We start from the raw sequence: 22,879 nt of genomic DNA on the forward strand, positions 1-22,879 counted from the left end.
TTGTAGTACTGTATTATAAATTTAGGGATTCACCTAAGTCTGCTGATGGTGGTGTTTTGTCCACATAGGAATCCACACTTTGGTAATGAGTTCACTATTGGTATATAGGACACATAGTGCTACTAATTGCCGAAGCTTGAGATAATAGCCAAGAAATTAAATAATTGACACCCATAATTTAGTACATGAGATCCCCCGAGTAGAAATTTGTCTTTTGCTTTACTGCAAGCAACACTGAAGACACTGTAGAAATTATAACATTAACGCTTATATATATATATATATATATATATATATATATATATATATATATATCACACACACCCCACATTTCCTTATTGTGAGCTAAAAAACCCCATAATAACACAAAATAACATCATACTGCATAAAACAACAAATGTGTTCAAGCTACAGGATATGCCTGACTGGAAATGAAGCAGTATGATTGCCCCAAAAACCTTTGCAGGTGCAAATAGTCATACCTCGGTTTAAGTACGCTTCGGTTTGAGTGCTTTCAGCTTAAGTACTCTGCGGACCCATCTGGAACGGATTAATCCACTTTCCATTACTTTCAATGGGAAAGTTCGCTTCAGGTTAAGTGCGTTTCAGGTTAAGTATGGACTTCCGGAACCAATTACAGTCATACCTCGGGTTAAGTACGCTTCAGGTTGAGTACTCCGCAGACCCGTCTGGAACAGATTAATCCACTTTCCATTACTTTCAATGGGAATGTTCGCTTCAGGTTAAGTACGCTTCAGGTTAAGTACAGACTTCCGGAACCAATTGTGTCCTTAAACCGAGGTACCACTGTAGTATGGAAAGTGGCATTGCATACAGTCACCCTAGTTGCATCATGCACACAAATAATAACGAATGCACAATTTTAAAAAGGATCTCTGGAGGGTCTGAATGCTGGGGGGGGGGGAGTTGACCAACTTCTGTTCTGCTATAGTTCCTCCAGACAGTAGTGCTGTGGTAGAATTGGGGAAGTAACTCAGAATAATGAATGGAAGAAAATAAACCCATCACTAATACACTAGTCTTGTGCCAACAAAATGCTGCAGAATATTCCCACTATAAAAGACCAGCCTGAAGAGGCCCTGAGAGAATGCCAACAATACAGCTACCAGTATTAAGAGCAGGGGTTGGGGACAGGGCAGCCCTCCCTCTGCCTGGGTTTCACTTTTACTTGGAGAAATGCAAACTTTAGCAAAACACAATTTGCCCTCATATCTGACAACAGCATGTAACTAACTAATGCCAAAGAATCAGCAGGTCGACTGAATTCAGTTTTTGTAGCTACCTGGCCCAGAAATGCATACAAAGTTGTTGTGTTTATATATATATATATATATATATATATATATATATATATATATATATATATATATACACATACTTTTGGAGGCTTGTGGTATGAATTGTGTACTACATAAAAGATTGAAAAATGGTGTGAGGGTCTGAGAGGAGAATGGTGTGTGGTTATTGGTTCCAATTAACAGTGTACAAATAATAAAATTATTATTATTGAAGGCAGCCCTGTTCAGGGAAGTTTTTAAAGGCTGATGTTTTACTGTGTTTTTAATATTTTGTTGGGAGCTGCCCAGAGTGGCTAGGGGCAACCCAGTCAGATGGGCGGCATATAAATAATAAAATTACAGATTTGGTACATGCCTACTTAAAGTAACACCCACTGGGTTCAATAGGGCTTATAGCTAGGCAGGTAAGGATAAGATTGCAACCCACCAAATATGTATTACCAATGAGTAGGCACCATTATCATCTCAGACCTAATCAAACACATTTTTAAAAAGTATCCTTAGCTGTTTTTTTAATGCTCATTGTGACATATATTTTCGACAAAAACCCAGGCAGCTGCCCCCCATCAAATAAAACAATAGAAATTAACTAACTGACCAATTGCGGAGGTTCTGCCCCCCCCCCCAACAAAAGTCTTGCCTCCCTCCACAAAAATCCTGGCTATGCCCATGGAGGGAATTCAAATACAATTGTCAGCTGTCCTTTTAAGTGAGTTCATTGCATTGCTGCATCTTTTCCTTAGCAAATAAAATGTAATTGACCTTCTGCCTTATACATATTGCATTATAAATATCACCATCAATTTCATTTACATTGCTCTCTGACTTTCTGGCATCATGGAGCAGCTATTAAATGATAACAAAGCCACATTAACTTGCACGTTAAAACCATTTAACAGAGAAAATGAGAAAGGAGGGGTGGGGAAAAGTTATATTTCCCTGCCCTGCCCTTCTCTCTCATATACCGTGTTTCTCATATTATAAGACATGTCTTATATTTATTTTTTCCTCAAAAAACACACTATGGCTTATTTTCAAGGGATGTCTTATTTTTTTCCTTCTCCTGCCGCGGCCGGCATTGCTGCTGCGCCTATCACTATGTCTTATTTTCGGGGTATGTCTTATATTCCTTGAATGCTTAAAAATCCTGCTATGGCTTATTTTATGGGTATGTCTTAAAATATGAGAAATAGGGTAGATAGATAGATAGATAGATAGATAGATAGATAGATAGATAGATAGATAGATAGATAGAGGTGTAGATCACTCTTCATCCCAAAGGATTCCCAGATGTACAAGAGGCATCATATATAAAATATTCTCCTACTAAATACAATAAAATAGCATTCATTAGCAAATGAGAGGCAGCAATAAACCTAATATAAAAACTGTAGGGCACATTGAGGCAGCCATTCCCTTGGAGACATAAATAATAGATCATCTAATTTAAAATTTCCGGAGTCCATTTGTTGGAACAATCAAAATATTACAAAATAGCGTGCAAGTTTTTAAGTTCTTTAGAGCACAGCGAAGAATTTTCTCTTTGAAATCTTCAAAGATATGTCCTGTCAAGAGGCTTTTCTATACGGCTGACCACCTAATCCTAGCCAGAGTTGAGCATGCCTAAACCCATTGATTTCAGTGGGCTTACGCCAGCCTGTCTCTGTATCGGATCCGACCGCTTGCCAGACTTTACAGAAGCTCTGTGCTTTGTGCACTAACTGTGCTTAGTGCAAAAACACCGGTGTTCAGAAAAGTGTTTCCTTTGGGAACCAGGAATTGTGAAGGACGCTTTAAAAACCTTTGTGTGCACACGTGTGTTTCTGAGCCCTTATTGGACCAAGCTCCCGGGGCACACGTACGTACACAAGGGTCTAAGGATGTGGCGGTGTCTGATGCTCATGGTGGGAAACACTGATGATGTTCTGGTGTTGCTGTACCCATTATAGTTGTTGCATAAAGTGCGGTGGCACCGCTCTTGTCCAGAAAACCAGAATAGGGTTGCCTTGCCATTGTTTTAAAGTTGGCTCTGCTGCTGTGGCTCCAACAGCAGCCTCTTGACCTGCAAAAATTACACACCGGAAGCTTTTTTTCTGGCATGCAGGTAAAGTTATGGAAAAGCACTCTCGCTTGATTTATTGTGCCCAAAAGCAAGACCAGGCAGGTGACGATTCTTCCGAGCCAGCTCTGCTGCGCGCCTCCAGCCGGTTTTTCACGGTGCTGTCTCTTTAAGGAGGAAGTGCAGAGACAACCGCAAAGTACGCAGCTGCCTGGGCAAAGCAGCCCTTCCTCCCCTCCCGTCGGCCCCAGCCGGAGAGAACAGCCCAGCCCAGCCGCCTCTCTCTCCCACAAGCCCTGCAAGGCTGCAGGGGAGCATCAAGCCGAACAGCATGGAAGAAGAAATACGCACAGGTGATGATGTAGGGAGTTGCAGACGTTATCCTTTGGTTGTGGATACTCTCTTTATTTTTGCAAAGGGTAGGGGGCATATTTAGGGGCTGGGAGGAATCCAAGGGAATCTAATCTTGGGACCAAAGATGCAAGAAGAGCACTCCCCGTCTCCTTTCCAGCTGGAACGTTTTTGCTCTGATCTGCTCCGTGTTTTCTGTTTTCCTTGGCCGGTGACAGGTCGCTGATCGAGCCTGCTAGCTGGCTTCCTCATGCAAGTACCGCATTGGGGCTGCGCCCTCATCCACCCTCCCCTCCCCAAGGTATCACCAAGAAGAGGTTTGCTTTTGGAAATTACCCTGACTGCCCCACCCCACGACTGAGCTGTCTTGGGTAAGTACCACAGAGAGATAATTTTTTTTTGCATCCTTCCAGGCAGGGATAGAGTGCAAGGGCTGTTGGTTTTTTGCAAATGTGCAAGGTATGGGGAGCAAGTCTGTGAATTTAGGGCATTCAGCCGTCACACACAGGTGCACCTCTTGTGCATGGAAAAGGGTTGAGCATGCCTTCCCCACCCCACCCCCTTTTTTGGCTGAAAACTTAAAAAGATGATCCATGAACACGCTTTGCAAAGAGAGCGGCTGCATACCAGCGAAAGCCGGAAGGTGCTTCTCCTTGTCTGTCATTCTCCTCTTTTCCCCTTTTCTCCTCCCCCTCCATTAAGGGCAGGTAGGGAGAGTCTGCTCTGGATCAGACACACCCGTTGGCAAATACATCTGTTCAGACAGACAGACCCTGGCACCTCTCACGGCACAGTGTAAATCTATTGTAGTGTTTTTGTGTTTTAAAAAATGTTTTCCATCGTCATTGTTGCAGTCTCTTTGAGGGGATAGTGAGACACATGAATTGGGCTGGCCATGCAGGGTGTGTTGTGCCATTTTTTGGTTTCTGTGTCCCCCTCCATTCAAGGTCATTGCTAGAACTCCTCCGTCACGAAATCATCCTGCTTCTTTTTGATGAAGATTTTCCCCCTTGAAAAAGATAGAATAGCACATGCCTGGAGGTTTTTCTCAGACCCCCAAGCTTCTCCATCTTGAACTAAAAAGAGACTTACCTTTCCAGCCTGGGCCTGGGCCGAATCAAGGGCTCTGTACTAGGTAACATGCCTCTCTGCCCCCCCTTTTTTTGCTCCATAGTGCTAGATTCGGATATGTACTTGTGATCTCTACAAAGCATTATGCATCTTGATTTATGATATCTGATCTCCTGGGATCACTCCCCCCTCCCCCATTATTCAGTTTGGAAATGTAATTTCATCTGGCCAGCCTCCTAGCCTTTGTTTCAACGGCTATGTCACCCTTTCTCCCATGTAATGTGGCATTTTCCCTTCTGTAAACAGCAGTTTTCCACTGCCTGTTATCTCTGAGCCACCAGCTCTCCTTGGACCTCCCTTAAGAGGATAGATCCTTTAAAACACCCCGGTAATTAATATCACAGGTGCACAGAGGATTCCCTTCCTACACTTCTGACAAAGAATAAACCCTTCAGCAAATCAGTGTTTTATGATAGCAATAGCAAGGGTGAGTTGTTATATGACAGGAGCACAAAGCTTGATGCAGCCTAGTAGCCACCTATGGCTAGCCCGAGGGGCTCACTAGACCTCCTTATTTTAGACAGGGGTTTGGTTGTCCCATGGCAGGCCACAACACAAACTATTGAGTTGTACTTTGCTTGCAGGATCTCAAGTTGTCATTGATTTAAAATCATTGATTTTAAAAAAAAAATTTCAAAGAAGAATTGGTGCAGTTGTGCTACATTTAGTTTTGATAAAGAGGAAGAAACTTCCCCTTTCTTACACTTCCCATCTCTTCCTAACCCATTTCCCCCCAAATCTTGCCTCAGTTCTCACTAGAAGGAGGTGCAGGTGCAGTTATTATTTATTGCTGTGTTCCTTATTTCAATCGTTCTATCTTCTTTTTTTTCTTTTCTTTTTTTGCAATGGCATAAGTTCACAAAATAAGTGGAATTTACTAAAGAGACCAGAGCAATTGTGTGACTGCTGTTAGAATTTTTCAGGGAATAAAACTGGATCGCTTGAAAGACACCTCAAATGTTGTAGTTCAGCTCTTGTACTGTCCCTCTCTTTTATGATTTGTGAGTCAGTGCTTAAGCTGCACCAAACAGCAGCATGTTCTCTTGCTGTGCAAACATGTCGTGAAAGAGTAACATACTTTTCAGACTGTGAGAAGCTGAGACAATTTTCAGCAGAGATGGGGGCACCTAAGGACCAAGATCTGAATACAGCCCCCCAAGCCTTTCCCTCTGGCCATTGGAACTGTGCCTTTTGCCACCTTCCTCTGTGCCCTCCTCAGTAACGAATTGTGATAATGGAGAGACATTCGACCTTATTGTGTGGCTGGTGTGTAGTCTGCTGTGTGAAGGGAAAGAGTCATATCTCTTGCTTCATGTGCTTTTGCTTCTTGCCCTGCCCTTCTGTTTTCCCCTTCTGCTAGATGGTGACTAGGTTTTGGAGCAGACAGCTTGAAAAACGCTGTATGTCTTCCCATTGCACAGCACACTCTAAAAAAAACCCCCATTTGAAAGTCATCAGAGCTGTGCAATATCAGAACAAAACTAATGAAAGGAATGGGTTGTCTGGGTTGATGGGTGAAGATGTAGACCTGCATGCATCCAGGTAGTAGATAACTTTCTTAAAAGTTCCATAGAGATGGTGGGATGGCAGGACCTTGGCTAGGATGGAAAACATTGCAAGAGCACAATCAACCATAAGGGACATATGGATGTGGATGATACATTATATCTAGATCTAGGGAAGTAATAGTACCGCTGTATTCTGCTCTGGTCAGACCTCACCTGGAGTATTCTGTCCAGTTCTGGGCACCACAGTTCAAGAAGGATACTGACAAGCTGGAACGTATCCAGAAGAGGGCAACCAAAATGGTCAAAGGCCTGGAAACGATGCCTTATGAGGAACGGCTTAGGGAGCTGGGTATGTTTAGCCTGGAGAAGAGAAGGTTAAGGGGTGATATGATAGCCATGTTCAAATATATGAAAGGATGCCACATAGAGGAGGGAGAAAGGTTGTTTTCTGCTGCTCCAGAGAAGCGGACACGGAGCAATGGATTCAAACTACAAGAAAGAAGATTCCACCTAAACATTAGGAAGAACTTCCTGACAGTAAGAGCTGTTCGGCAGTGGAATTTGCTGCCAAGAAGTGTGGTGGCGTCTCTTTCTTTGGAGGTCTTTAAGCAGAGGCTTGACAGGCATATGTCAAGAATGCTTTGATGGTGTTTCCTGCTTGGCAGGGGGTTGGACTGGATGGCCCTTGTGGTCTCTTCCAACTCTATGATTCTATTTCATAATGATAGAATCATAAAATTGGCTTACCTAGTTTAGCTTCTGTTTTAAGATTGGAACTTGTACCTAATATGTTCTTAGGAGATGCCTGAGCAAACTTTTTTTTTTCAAACCATTTTTCAGTAGATTTGATACCCTGCCTAAGCAGATTACTCTGTTACTGGTCATCTCTTACAATAATTAGTCATTTCACGTGGACTATCATTCTGCCCTGCAAAATCCCCGCACATGATTCAGTTCTGCGGGGACTTGGAAGCATTTTTCCGCTGTTTACGCCTGAAGGAATACTTTCAACACAAACAAGAACAGGACAAAGTAGAACAAACAACATCTTCACAACACAACATCTCTCAACCTACTGGGGAACATCCACCACCCTCCCAACACATTAATGAACAAAACATTGACCACCAACTACCGCTGAAAAAATGTTGCACAAAAAGGGACTCCACATGGACCCCTCCTGATGGACGCAATACCACACTAGATCTGTACATCGATTGCTTCCGCCACAGAATCCAAATGGATGTGACCAGAAAACACCATTGCTTACAATAAAATCTAAACCATGCTGAAAGGAGAGCCATAGATAATCTCACGAACAACCCAGACTTTATAATTAAAGAGACGGACAAGGGTGGAGCTTTCGTCATCATGAACAAAACCGATTACATCCAGGAGGCTCACAAACAACTTTCCAATACCGCCTTTTAGATGAAATTGGACTCACACAAGAATACAAAAAAAAACTGAACAAGATTGTTAAGGGGCTAGCCCCACACATCCAAGAACAGATCCTCACAAACACACCAGTGGAACCTCGACCAGGAACTTTCTATCTTCTACCTAAAACACACAAACCAGGAAATCCAGGACGCCCCATCATCTCAGGTATTGGCACTATAACAGTGGGTGTTTCCAGCTATATGGACTCTGTTCTGAAACCATATGCTATCAGTGCTCCCAGCTATGTACGTGACACCACAGATTTTCTGAGGAAAATACAATCTTTGAATAATCTTCCTAACAATACAATACTAGCCACTATGGATGTGGAATCCAACATCCCACACAACGATAGTTTACAAGCCGTAAGGAACACCATTTCAGATAAAATCACCATGGACTTTGCTACCAAACTCTGCCATTTTGTCCTTACCCACAACCACTTCAAATTTGGTGATGACCTGTTCCTCCAGATCAGCGGCACGGCAATGGACACCCGCACGGCCCCACAGTATGCCAACATCTTCATGGCAGATTTAGAACGACGCTTCCTAAACTCCTACCCACTCAAACCTCTCTTGTACCTTTGATACATTGACAATATTTTTATTATCTGGACACATGATCAACAGACCCTGGACACCTTCCACCAGACATTCAATGACTTTCACCCCACCATCAACCTAACAATGAACCAATCTATGCAAGAAATACATTTTTGGACACTACTATAAAAATACAGGATGGGCATTGCCAACACCAGACCCCAAAGAACTTCTATACCTTTAAGGGTTGCATGGAATGGAGAATTCTGACAGGTGTAGCTTTGGAGCAGTCTGGCTAGCATACCTCAGCTGTATTCTGCACAATTAACTTTGGCTGCAGAGAAATCTTCAGTGGATGCCCTTTGGTCAGAATTTCCTATTAGCTTCATCCACAATATCCCCCCCTTTCTCATTTCATGCAATCTCCTGAAAATTAAAGCCTCTGTGTTTAGATTTCCCCACGGTCCTTAGTGATCTGCCTTCTGCTCCAAGGCATGGATTACGGTCTCATTCTGAAATATATTCATTTTTTAAAATGCTGGTGAGTGTGTTGGCCACTTCATGGTATCTATGTGGAAAATTCCTCTTGTGTTCCAGTCTGGAACTGGAACTCAGGCCAGTCAGATAAGTTCACCAAAGGCTGAACCATTCTACTTCAATGTATGTATTAAGTGAGCCTGGCAAGCAATTTCCCCAAAGGCACCCAGGCTGTCAAAGAAGGGTGCAAGGGACTGAACTTGGGACCTTCAGCATGTGACCCCTCTGTCTTTAGCCGCCTACCCTGCTTCTGAAGACAAGGAAGGGTCTGCGTCCATGCACATGAACACAGCTATCTCTCCTTGTAGTCATCATTGGGAGGAAGGTAAAATTCCAATACACGCAGCATCCCCAGGCTTGGAAGCTGTACATTGCCAGACATTGCATAACTTCCTGAAAATTCTCATCATGACTAAAATAGAGGCTAAATTCTGATTCCCAAGGTCTCTCCTGCCTTCTGTCTACCAAACCATGCTACACACTCTTTCTGTTCCGCCTCTCTCAGCTCCCTTCCTTTTGTTTTAATATTGCAAAGTACACCATGAATTGATATACGACACAGATATATGATATTTTGTAGGAGTGCGCACCAGCTGCATGATTCTATTCAGACTCAGACTAGCCCCTAGCTCAACTTGTATCAGAGCAAGTTGTAGGCTGCCCAGTTCAGTTCAGGGTTCCAGATCTGTTTTGTGTCATTTCCCCCTTTTAAACAGAAGTAAATGCGATTAGCATGCATAGTAACCCCACAAAGAGGATAAAGTCTGTTAAATTACAGGCGTAAAGGTCTACGGGCTTTTGTGCTGGCCACCTCTAAAATGCTTTCTCTCCCCCCCCCAAAGGAAACCTCTCTCTTTATTTTTATTTGGGGGTGGAATTGGATGAGATTTTCAGGCTACATCATCTTTTTTGAAGGCATGAATCATGCCACATTTCAGAAGGATAGCCAGAGTGGCTTTCTCACAATTGAAGTGGTTCCCATTTTATAGTGGGAATCACTTAATCTCCTCGTGTGGTTTCTGGGCAGTTGGTCTGAGAAATTGAGATATAACAAAGGAGTCTATGGGCAAGCAAACTGCAGGCAAACATGTCCAGGGGCTTTTGTGTTAGGCATCTTTAAAATTGCTTTTGGAGTGGAAAGAATGAAGTGATGTGCTTTCTGGCTAAAGCAATTCTGCATCGCAGAGATCCTCTTTTGCCTCTGACAAATCCAAATCACTCCAAGGTGTCTCATGTCACCTCTGGATTCAGGATTTGTCTGAGTCCAATGCACACTCCTAAGCGTTTCATGCTGAATATGCTTATGAATGGTGTGACATGGCTTTTGATCAATTTGATAAAATGTAGGCATTGGCCTTGTGTCAAAACCCACCAGTCAAGATCCTTGAATTTATTAAGATAATTGACACAGAACTGCCAGTTCAACACATCTAAGCTTTGCTTCATTGTAAAAGGGAGGGGAGAGTAGGTAGAAATGTCTAAGACAAGTACATAGCAAGCCAAGGGCAATAAAGCAAACTTCAGTACAACAGCATTTGCCTGACCTACAGCCAAATCCTTTGCTTGCTGGGGGTGATAAAGGAAAGGGCCTTTTCAGTTGTGGCGCCCCATTTGTAGAACGCCCTCCCTAGGGAAGTCTGCCAGGGACCTTCACTGACATTTTTTCAGTGTCAAGAAAAAGCTTACTCTTACTACAGGCTTTTGATGGACTATGATGATGTTGTCTGCTGTTAATGTGCTGCCCAAGCGTTTTACTGCTTCTCATGATGGTGGAGAGAAGGTTTTTGTGTATTTTTTTAGTATTACATGCATTTCCATTTGAAAGATTTTGTGTAAATGTGTTTATATTACGCTGTGTTTTCCCCTATGCTTTAAATACGGTATGTTGTCAGTCACTTGTAGACCTTTTGGGCGACGATTGACTAACAAGTTGAACTGCTGAGTTCAGTGGTAAGTGTGAATAAGGCTGCAGTGTCAGCAACTAAAATAAAGATTGCTACTATTGCTACTGCCCAGTGCATCTCCTAAGGGAGGAGAGAACATTTGGGCTGCTCTTTTCCCAGGTGAAGAAAGCAGTCTCTGCAATCCTGCAACCCAGACCTTTTAGCTTCCTCTCCCTCTCTATCAGACAGTACCTGCACTAGCAAAGTTATTCATTAGGGGAAGGCAGGCATATAGAAGTGTGGGATTTTGTAGAATATTGTATGGTTGATTTAATCAGATTCAAGACCAAGCTGTTCAGATCAGGTATTTGACTTCACCTCTCTTGGTGCTTTGATCCAGCGAAGCCCTGCCTTAAATCTGTATATATACTGGTATATATATACTGCTGTCTTGTTTCCTAGATCTAGTGTCTTCAAAGTCCTCCAAGGCCTTAATATTTTTTGAAGCAAATATGCATAATCAAATTACATGTCTAGCTAGACTTGCCTAAACAACCATTATTAGAAGGCACTGAAAATAATACAGCAAAGGTGCTTGCCTAATCTTCATGGACAAGGAGTTCCAAACTTGCAAATGTGGAATGAATGTTATTTGGCACGTGTAAAATTGTCAGTCCTGCAGGTCAAAGGGGTAAAGTAGGCACATATTGCAAAGCAATCCTTCAGCTAAACTGGTCCTCTGATGATGATGATGATGATGATGACGACGACGACGACGACTTTATATCAGGCATAGGCAGCCTTGGCTTTCCAGATGTTTTGGAACTACAACTCCCATGATCCCTGACCACTGGCCCTGTTAGCTAGGGATCATGGGAGTTGTAGTTCCAAAACATCTGGAGAGCCAAGGTTGCCTATGCCTGCTTTATATACTAATAGTAACACACTGACATTACCAGTCCCTATATCCAGAAACATCCTTTCTGTAGCTCAACCACCTTTCACTGTCCATAAGTCTCCTGCCCCCTTTTCTCTCTTGCTTGCTGCCTGCTTCCTTTCCTTGGAACTGTCTCGCATAGTCCACCTTCAAGCTCAGATACGTAGTTTTTATTATGTTGCATTTATGTTTTTATTTGCAAGCTAGTACAAAAAAACTTTGAGGCATGGTTGAAACACATTTCCTGCTGTTTTCAGCTTTCATCTGAGCTGGAAACAGCTGGCCATTTTCTGGGGGTTGAACATGCTATTTTGTCCCTTTGTAACATGATTTACATTGGGGTAGCCACATTAATACCGTACTTTGCAGAGAAAATAAAGAGTCCTGTGGCTAACAAATGTTATTGTGGCCTAAGCTTCCATGGGCTAGAACTATCTCCATACAGCTGGAGAAGTTGGTTGTATTCCATGAAAGCTTCTGCCACAATAAAAATTGTTAGTTTTTAGGGTGTAACAAGTCTCTTTGTTATAAAATCAGCTTAAAAGGAACACTCATCCCATAGTGATAGCTGGTATTTTCTTCCTGTAGCACCATGGTTACAAAAAAAAATATCTTCTTCAGAGCATCCACAAAAACATCTGATAAGACTTGAATGTGAAACTGATTAATTGAAATATCAGGTTTCTGCCCAGTTGGCTGTTTTAGTCCAGCCCTGTGTCACTTTGCATGGGAATTTCACTGCTGAGAAAGCATTTAGTACAATGAAACTGGTGTCCGGAGGGTGGGGTGGGGGGAGCAACTGAAATGGTGGGGGACTGCAAGGGGGAAAGGGCATGCGTGTGACAAGTTAATCCCCCAGCCCCTCCTGCCACTTCATTGCCAACCACCCACTCCTGACTTTATTCTGCCAACACATCCCATCAGCATAAGGATTTTTGCTTGCACAATGGGGCTTCCTCCCATCTCTCTCTCTTCCCCCCCCCATGTTCCAGAGGATCCAACGAACTCTCAGAACAGATGTAGGGGGGGTAGGGGGTAGTTTCATGGCGCAAAAAGAAATCCTTGCACTGATTGAGTGAGTCACTTAATGCTACTCGAGTCAGGACACAAGCTTTTGGACACACAAGGTAGAAGCAGAAGCTTTCAAACTGAAATGCTTCTACTGAAAAGTGACATTCAGCTGTTAACATGTGCCACATCACCCGCTGTGGACCAGAACACATAATATTTTTCAGGCACCTGATGTAGGAGCAGCATGCCTTCTGTAACTTGTGCTTCATAGAAGCATTTCTCTTTGGACACATGGGATTAACCTGCCAGTCCTGCTGAAAATTGTGGCTTGGTTTTAAACTGACTGTTTCTTAAATAATATAATTCCTGTCTACCCTTCCCCCATTCCTTATCTTCACTTTCCTATAAATAGATAAGCACTTCATTGCACTAAGGTTGCAGTCTGTATACTGTACCGCAATGTTAGGTGTCTCTTAAATGTGATGGGTTGTGAATAAATGCTTCCTGTCTGCTCATAGCCCAGCTAGCACTCGCTGCGGGAGATAATTATTCATTGTTGAACCCAAAGCTGAACATCAGCTGAGGAGCATCCTGGGTGGAATTTGGGGTTTTGTCCTGTCCACTGCAGCATCCAATGATCTCCTAAGCCCTGCCCTTGTTGCCATGACAACTCTTTACATGGGTTGAAACAATCAGGGATGCCTCATCACAGTTCTGTGTAGAAGCTGGGGGGTGCTGGGGGGGGGAGGAGATCAAGGATGCGGTTATGCACCAAATCTGTAGGTGGGGTGGTTGTGCTGAGCAAATGACTTATGGAAAGGTGCTTGTATTTGCTCAGTGAATTTTTGCTAAGAAGCTTCTCATGTTTGGAAAATGTTATGTCTGAACCATAAAGAGCTGGACCATAAAGAAGGCAGATTGCCGAAGAATTGACGCTTTTGAATTATGGTGCTGGAGGAGACTCTTGAGAGTCCCATGGACTGCAAGAAGATCAAACCTATCCATTCTTAAGGAAATCAGCCCTGAGTGCTCACTGGAAGGACAGATCGTGAAGCTGAGGCTCCAATACTTTGGCCACCTCATGAGAAGAGAAGAATCCTTGGAAAAGACCCTGATGTTGGGAAAGATTGGGGGCACTAGGAGAAGGGGACGACAGAGGACGAGATGGTTGGACAGTGTTCTCGAAGCTACGAACATGAGTTTGACCAAACTGCGGGAGGCGGTGCAAGACAGGAGTGCCTGGTGTGCTATGGTCCATGGGGTCACGAAGAGTTGGACACGACTAAACTACTAAACAACAACAAACAACAACATGTCTGAACCAGCTCAGTGACATGCCAAGAGTCCCCTATACTTTTGAAGTGAGAGATGAACCCAGGGCTTCCAAAAATACATGCTGAATTATTTGATTGTAATCTAAGGAATGTTGGGGCGTCCTAACTTTCCAGAAATCTGAAATTAAAAGGACTCAGCAGAATCTCTGAATTGCATCCTCTGTGCCAGGCTTCCTCAACCTCGGCCCTCCAGATGTTTTTGGCCTACAACTCCCATGATCCCTAGCTAGCAGGACCAGTGGTCAGGGATGATGGGAATTGTATTCTCAAAACATCTGGAGGGCCAAGGCTGAGGAAGCCTGCTCTATGCATTGGGAAGATCTTAAAGTACCCGGATTTGAAACCCGTGTCATTCCCATGTAGTCTTCTGTAATTGTGCATTCATGCTACTGCATAGCAGCATATCCACAGGGTTGCTATCAAAGTGTGGAATTGCATATTAGTGCAAAATCTAGCATTTTGAAATTTCTCTATTTGACACGTTTCTGGTCCTTAAGTCTGGAATGCAGATTTGAAAATGCGCTCAATGGTACCTTGTGATATCACAGAAGTTCTGCTGAGGAGCAGAGGAAGTCTGAACAGGGAATCCACTGGCCAGCAGGTGCCTCTTAAATGCACTTCTGCATAATAGAGAAGGAAAATGAATTATGCAAAATATGTAAAGTGTGTGTTGATTTCTAGGCACAGGGTCGTGATCTGTTTTTCAGTGGCTTTTCTAGATTTGCGGTTGTGGTAATAAATAACAGTCGGCCAACACTGTCATCTTCTGTGCCTTCAGTTCTGCAAATCCTGAAATTTGCTTTTCCCCTCCTTCCTTCCCTAGCTGCAGTGTTGATGGCTTCACACTGCTGAGTCACTGCTCTTCCAGAGATCTCTTATAATCCCCCCTGCCTTTCATAGCAGTCCAAATTGGAGTGTTATTAGCAGTTTCTTCTCCACCCCTCTTCCTCACTCCCACATTTGTCCATTTTTATTTCCCTAGGCAGAATTAGTGATATGTTTGCATCTGGTTGATCAGTGCAGGCACAAAATGCTGGAATAGAGAAGAGCTTTTGAACTCACCCAGCAGGGGATCATAGAATCATAGAATCGTAGAGTTGGAAGAGACCACAAGGGCCATCCAGTCCAACCCCCTGCCGAGCAGGAAACACCATCAAAGCATTATTGACATATGGCTGTCAAGCCTCTGCTTAAAGACCTCCAAAGAAGGAGACTCCACCACACTTCTTGGCAGCAAATTCCACTGCCGAACAGCTCTTACTGTCAGGAAGTTCTTCCTAATGTTTAGGTGGAATCTTCTTTCTTGTAGTTTGAATCCATTGCTCAGTGTCCGCTTCTCTGGAGCAGCAGAAAACAACATTTCTCCCTCCTCTATATGACATCCTTTTATATATTTGAACATGGCTATCATATCACCCCTTAACCTCCTCTTCTCCAGGCTAAACAAACCCAACTCCCTAAGCCGTTCCTCATAAGGCATCGTTTCCAGGCCTTTGACCATTTTGGTTGCCCTCCTCTGGACACGTTCCAGCTTGTCAGTATCCTTCTTGAACTGTGGTGCCCAGAACTGGACACAGTACTCCAGGTGAGGTCTGACCAGAGCAGAATACAGCGGTACTATTACTTCCCTTGATCTAGATGCTATACTCCTATTGATGCATCCCAGAATTGCATTGGCTTTTTTAGCTGCTGCATCACACTGCTGACTCATGTCAAGTCTGTCGTCTACCAAGACTCCTAGATCCTTTTCACATGTACTGCTCTCAAGGGGAAGTTCTTAGGTTCTTACCGTATTATCAGGCTGGTGGAAGAGGAAAGCCTGTATGTTGCAGACCTCTAGCCTCAGGGTCTGGAGGCCAGAAATGGATTCTCACATGCATACATACCCACAACTGTGTCCCAAATCACTGCCAACTTAACCTTCTCCCATAGTATTTAATGGGAGCCATTGAGAACTGAGCCCACTTTTGCATGGCCTGACCTGGATTCACTTCCTTCGTCATCTTAGAGCAGGGACAGCCAATTGCTTCTCTCCAGCCATTGCTGAACTACAACTTCCATCACCCATGACCATTGGCTATGCCAGCTTGGGGTGCATGGGAATTAAGGTTCAGCTGGATAGCATCTGGATAGCATCATACTGGCTACACATGGGAGCCAGTCAGGTGGAGAGAAAAAATGGCAAGGACAGAGAAGGAAAGAACACAGAGCTCTCTCTCTCTGGAGAACCGGGTTGGTGTCCCCGCTCCTCCACATGCAACTGCTGGGTGACCTTGGGCTAGTCACACTTCTCTGAAGTCTCTCAGCCTCACTCACCTCACAGAGTGTTTGTTGTGGGGGAGGAAGGGAAAATGAGATTGTTAGCCGCTTTGAGACTCCTTAGGGTAGTGATAAAGTGGGATATCAAATACAAACTACTTTTCCTCCTCCTCTTTCATATTCTTCTTCTCTCTTATGCCTTAACCTGAGCCAGACCATTGGTCCGTCTAGTACAGGGGTAGGCAACCTAAGGCCTGTGGGCCGGATGCGGCCCAATCACCTTCTCAATCTGGCCTGTAGACAGTCTGGGAATCAGCGTGTTTTTACACGAGCAGAATGTGTCCTTTTATTTAAAATGCATCTCAGGGTTATTTGTGGGGCCTGCCTGGTGTTTTTACATGAGTAGAATGTGTCCTTTTATTTAAAATACATCTATGGGTTATTTGTGGGGCATAGGAATTTGTTCATATTTTTTTTCCAAAATATAGTCCGGCCCCCCACATGGTCCGAGGGACAGTGAACCGGCCCACGGCTGAAAAAGGTTGCTGACCCCTGTAATGAGCTGGTCTAGTAGCTCACTACTCTGGCAGGAACTCTCCATGGTCCTGGGAAGAGATCTTTCCCAGTCATAAGAACATAACAGTCTGCTTCATCAGACCAATGGCCCATCTACTCCAGCATCCTGTTCTCACAGGTGCCAGTCAGATGCCGGTGGGAAACTAGGGAGCAGTTCTGCTACCTATGATAGTTTTAACTGGAGATGTCAAGGGTTGAACTGGTACTTTCTACAAACAAGATATGTAGCCTGTCACTCATCCACAGCTGCTCTTCAAAAGTGTAACACATTTTAGCAAATATGTTGCCTCCTAGAATTTTCATCCAGGTGCTCTTGATTTCAAATAATCTTCCCACCAAGTTGTGCACATTATGAAATGTACAGCCCTAGGTCTATGTGATGTGATCTGCGGGGGCTTTGGCTAATTAAACAATTTATGGCCCTTTAAACTGTGGGTGGGGTGTTGTTTGTTAATATAATACAGTATGTATTTTTGTGCTTTCATATTGTAAACTGACCTGTGATCCTCAAATGAAGGGTAGTATGGAAACTTAATAAATTGAATAAAATAATATTCTACAATGTGTCTGCTCTTAAGAGACACCCATGAATTCAGCATTTGAACATACCAGTTTGCTTTGCAGAGGGAAGTATGTGGGTGTTTTTACGTCGAGGGTGCCCTGCCCCTCTCCCTCTGCGCGGTTCCTTCGTCATTGCTTTAACCTTGACGTGACAATTTTGTGTTCCAAGTTTTCCGTGGCTTCTTTCCCCAGTCCTCCCACACCATTCGTCACCATGGAGAATCTAACTCTTCCAGAAGCCTTTATTCTTTTCTTGCTACTTATTAAAAGGAGCAATTAGTAGGTTGGAAGGACTATTTTTTTGTTGGCGGGAGAGTTCTGCCTCCCCCTCTCCTCAAGAACTCTTGTCCGAGCAGTGAATTAAGGGTGATGCCCCACATATATGTTCATTGCTTGAGAATGGCCAAAATGGGTTCAGCTCTGTCTTGGATAGCATTGCACCCAAGTTGGCTTTGGATAATATGCAAGGTCTTTCTGCAGTAATCATATTGTTATGAGTTTAGGGGAGAGGAAATAGGATGTATGTGATACCTTTCTAACCCATGAATCCAGCAATTAAAATATAAGCCAGGCTAGCTTCCTGTGTTGAGGTGACCACCTGGGTGATGGGTCATTAAGAGAACAAAGGAAAGGGGGCTCTATGTGAAACAACAAATGGGTAGGGCCCCTCTCTCAACTCAGAGATAGTTATAAGGACAAAGATTGAGTTTGGAGTTGAAAGTGGCAGTGGTTTGTCATAGAGGTAAAGCAGCAAGCTAGAGAGGGAGTCAGAGCAACAATTGAGAGCAGTGTTCGATTTCTGTTTGAATCAAAGGCTGTGGCTATGGGAGAAACAAGGCCCTTTTGGGGTGCTAATGCTGTGACCCCCTCTCTCATAGGCTCAGGTTGTATATATGTGTGAATAAACCATATATCATGAAATCACCACACTCTGCTGTGCCTCATTCCCAAAGGAATCATGAGCCCTAGGTGCGCCTGGAACCCCTAGAGCAGAGGTCGGCAAACTTATCAGAGGATGGGCCGGTCAATGCTCCATCCTTCGGAGGATGGGACGGAGAAGCACCCGTGCGCGTGCGCACAGACTATTTCCAGCACACTTCCAGGTCGGAGGAGCGCCCGTGTGCGTGTGCACACACTATTTCTGGCGCTTCTCCGACCCGGAAGTACACCGGAACAAGTATGTGTGAACTGATGCTTAGCTGCAGGCCTTGTTGTTGTTGTTGTTTAGTCGTGTCCGACTCTTCATGACCCCATGGACCAGAGCACGCCAGGCACTCCTGTCTTGCACTGCCTCCCGCAGTTTGGTCAAACTCATGTTTGGTCAAACTCATCTCGTCCTCTGTCGTCCCCTTCCCCTTGTGCCCTCAATCTTTCCCAACATCAGGGTCTTTTCCAGGGAGTCGTCTCTTCTCATGAGGTGGCCAAAGTATTGGAGCCTCAGCTTCACAATCTGTCCTTCCAGTGAGCACTCAGGGCTGCAGGCCTTGCAGGTACCCTAAACCAGTGTATAAGCCAGGCATCCCCAAACTGCGGCCCTCCAGATGTTTTGGCCTACAACTCCCATGATCCCTAGCTAACAGGACCAGTGGTCAGGGATGATGGGAATTGTAGTCCAAAACATCTGGAGGGCCGAAGTTTGGGGATGCCTGGTATAAGCCTTTAAATGTGCTTTGTAAAGCTGCCTTCCGGCTGTGTCCTCAGTCAACTCACTCTAAAACTGGTGTTGGTTCAGTGTATTTTTATTTATTTATTTAAGTATTTATAGACTATGCTTCCATAAAAAATACAGCATGGCAGTATGCAGCACATAAAGTTGCAATAAGGTCGATGAAAAGCATCGATAAAACGTTAATAAAAGCATCAGTGAAAACAAAAAGAGATCCTAGTTTGTAAAATCAGACTCGCGTGGCAAAGGCATGTCTGAATTGCAATAGGTTTTAGGGCACAGCATCTGTCCATTCCCAAGAGCCACCAGAGAGGCTAAAGTGCAAAAACATTATTGTAGCCTAGTTAGTCCTATAAATGTTTGCTTAGGTCAGTGATGGGCAACCTTTTGAGCTTGGTGTGTCAAAATTCGCCAAAAAAACGAGCATAACTTGGGTGGTGTGTCACTTCGAGAAAAAAAACACCATAATTTCACGATATTTATAGCTTAAATAACAAAAATGTATAATTGTAATATATAACTGTATTTAATAAACCAAAAACTAATTATTTAACCAAACCAAACCAAACCACACCAAACCAAAAACCCCTTATTTATCACAAAGTGCCCAGAGTTGTTGAGCTTTTTGGGGGGAGCTGCTGACCAAAGTTTTGGAGGTTTTTTTGGGGGGTGCAAAAGTTGCTTTGCTTTTGGGGGGGATGCCCCAAAGCTGCTGCGCTTTTGGGGAGGGGAAGAGAACAGAAATAAATGACGAATAATACTTTCGCTAGAACTAACACGCAGCACCGACATGGTCTGCCAAAGCGCCAAAAAACCCCAGCACAGAATGGGTTAAAAAATGAACGCTGTTACACCCAATCATAGTCTGCCAAAGCACCAGAAAAAACAGCACAGAAAGGGTTAAAAACCAATCTCTGGCTACTAGCAACAACAGCAACAAAAAAGGATCCGGGTTTTAACAGCGGAGACAAGCTGTAGGAGGAGCGGGAGAACAAATGGGGGAAAAACAACAACAACAACAACAACAACAGCGCGAATGGACTGATGGGGCGTGTGCCAGCAATGAGGACTCTGCGTGTCACATCTGACACACGTGTCATAGGTTCGCCATCACTGGCTTAGGTGAAGGGTCCATCAAGTTCAGTGGAGCTTTCTCCTGAGTAACTGCACCTAGCATGAAAGCTTTGGGGTTGCTGTTTTATGTCTTTTTTTAAATTTAAAATAAACTTTATTGAATTACACATTTAAAAATACACTCACAATCACACCAAGAAATAAACAAAAATGTCCAAATCATAACACACAGCAACAAAACTTCAAACAGAACAAAAACAGAAAAACAAACAAAATCATGCATATCATGAACATAATCATAATTGTATAATAATCATAATCATAAATCATAATAAATTAAATCATAAATTGTGATTATAAATTAAATCATAAAGAACATAAACATAATCATAAATTAAATCATAAAAAATCTTTAACTAGTTCTCGCATTCATTCTCTCTTTCATACCCGAAATTCCCATATTATCCTTTTCTTAAGATTAGAGTCCTCTATCCCCTTCCCCCCCACCCTCTCCTACTTCCAGTCATTCCTATATATTGAGTTATTCCGTTCTTGATTGAGGCATACTTATTTTCAATTTCTCTTTTTCTTTAATTTCCTCACCCTTCATAAATCTGCCACAAGATTCGCTTTTTCTACCTTATTTTTTAGATATATCTCAAAGGACTCCCAGTCTTTCCCTGCTTTCTCCTTCCCTATTCCTTTTGAAATCCCATATTTTATAGCCAAAAATTTTATTTGCAAGCTGTTTTATGTCTGTACTGTTTCCCAAGCTCAGCCCCTACTGTTTTCTGCATCCCACCTTTGTCCCGGCCGCTCTCAGCTTTTGTCTCGCCAAAATGCCCTTCCTAAATTCCTTTCCTTTGCCACTCTCTGGTGCAGCCAGGGTGATGGGTTTCCCTGCTCAATGCTGCAGTCAGCTTCCTTTGCTTGGGGCTGCGTCTCTTCACTTGCAGCATGCAAGCAAGCTGGGTGATGACTAATCATGGCGCATTAGCAAAAACCCCTGCAGCTTTGCATCTTGGGGAGGCAAACTCCATCGATTTGGGAGCTTTTATCCAGAAAGGCAGCCTGCTTTGCACACAGCTGGAAACTCCCGCCCTCAGCATCTCCCCACTTCCTTTCCTCTAAGGGAGCGAAGGGATAAAACACAGATTGCAAATTTAGCAGAACCTACTGTCTTACTCCCCCTTTGTGAAACTCAGGACAGTTTCTTCTGGTGGAGGGACACACACACACCCCTGAAGATTTGTGGTAGCTTTGTGTAAAATCAAAACTGGTTGTTTACAGGATGGAAGAGTTCTTGGGACACATTGGCCTAAATGACTAAGGCCCCAAATATCTTAAAAGACAACAACCAGCCATATGTTAAGCCAAACACCATGCTGTGTGTTAAGATCAGCAAAGATGTTCAAGTGGTAGTGGGGTGTAAGAGGACATTTTCTGCAGCAGCCCCACAATTGTGAGGTACTCTTCCTGTAGAGGTGCATCTGATGTCCTCGTTGTGGGGCTATTGCTGTATGCTGACGATCTAACTCTTTACCCAGGACAGCTGAGTTACATATTTTAGAGATTACCTTTATTCTCTGTTTCTAAATTGTATTTTAGGTGTTGTGTTATACCAGGGGTAAGCAACCTAAGGCCTGGGGCCAGATGTGGACCAATCACTTTCTCAATCCTGCCCACAGACGGTGTGGGAATCAGCGTGTTTTTACATGAGTAGAATGTGTCCTTTTATTTAAAATGCATCTCTGGGTTATTTGTGGGGCCTGCCTGGTGTTTTTACATGAGTAGAATGTGTCTTTTATTTAAAATGCATCTCTGGGTTATTTGTGGGGCATAGGAATAGGCCCGGCTCTAGGTGCACTCCCGGTGGCGCAGGGGGCCAGGGCGCCGGGCTGGCAGGGGGGGGTGCTGCGCACTTCGAGGGCAGGGGCGCCGGAGCGATCTCTGCGCCTCAGCGCCAGGGCGCCCGACCTGCTCGAGACGACCCTGCATAGGAATTCGTTCATTATTTTTTTCAAAATATAGTGCGCCCCCCCCAAGGTCTGAGGGAAGGTGTACCGGCCCACGACTGAAAAAGGTTGCTGACCCTTGTGTTATACGTTAACTTTATCTGATCTTCAGTTGTAGCATATCGGAGTTGTTCTATCCTGCCCTGGGATCTTACGGTGAAGAGTGGGTAACATATCCTACAAATAAATAAACTAGCACAGTTCAGGGACACATTCCAGCCAGGCAAAGGTGCTCAAGGAAAGCCTGGAGCAGGCCAGTGACCTATGGAAGAGACATGACCTAAGGAAAGTCCCAGGGGCCAGAGAGAGCTCTGGAGGGCCGCATTTGACTCTTGAGAAGTAGTGGACCATTAGAAGAGCAGTCTGGATCAGGCCAGTGGGCCATCTAGTCCAGCATCCTCTTCTCAGAGTGGCCAACCAGATGTCTATGAGAAGCCTGCAAGTGGGACCCAAGCACAAGATTACTCTCCCCACTTCTGATTCCCAGCACCTGGTATTCAGAAGCAGACTGCCTCTAACTGTGTAGGTAAGAGCATAGCCACTGATAGACTTAGCTTCCATGAATTTGCCCAGTCCATCTTTTAAAGCTATCCACGTTGATGGTCATAACTGCGTCCAGCAGGAGCAAGTTCCACAGCTTAACTCTGCAGCATGTAGAAGTACTTTCTCC

At 43.9% G+C, this 22,879-nt stretch overlaps 1 protein-coding gene across 1 annotated transcript in view; it reads left to right on the plus strand.

Moving 5' to 3' along the window:
- The first annotated feature begins 3,599 nt into the window (after positions 1-3,599).
- The window catches only part of SNPH (syntaphilin), a 33,340-nt gene continuing 14,060 nt past the window's right edge, over positions 3,600-22,879 (plus strand). Inside the window, exons 1-2 of the mRNA XM_060277371.1 lie at positions 3,600-3,731; positions 3,948-4,100. The gene's annotated coding sequence lies outside the window, so the exon portion shown is untranslated. The remainder of the gene's footprint in view (positions 3,732-3,947; positions 4,101-22,879) is intronic.

The sequence above is a fragment of the Zootoca vivipara genome, chromosome 7 (genome assembly GCF_963506605.1).
Source record: "Zootoca vivipara chromosome 7, rZooViv1.1, whole genome shotgun sequence".
Taxonomy (NCBI): domain Eukaryota; kingdom Metazoa; phylum Chordata; class Lepidosauria; order Squamata; family Lacertidae; genus Zootoca; species Zootoca vivipara.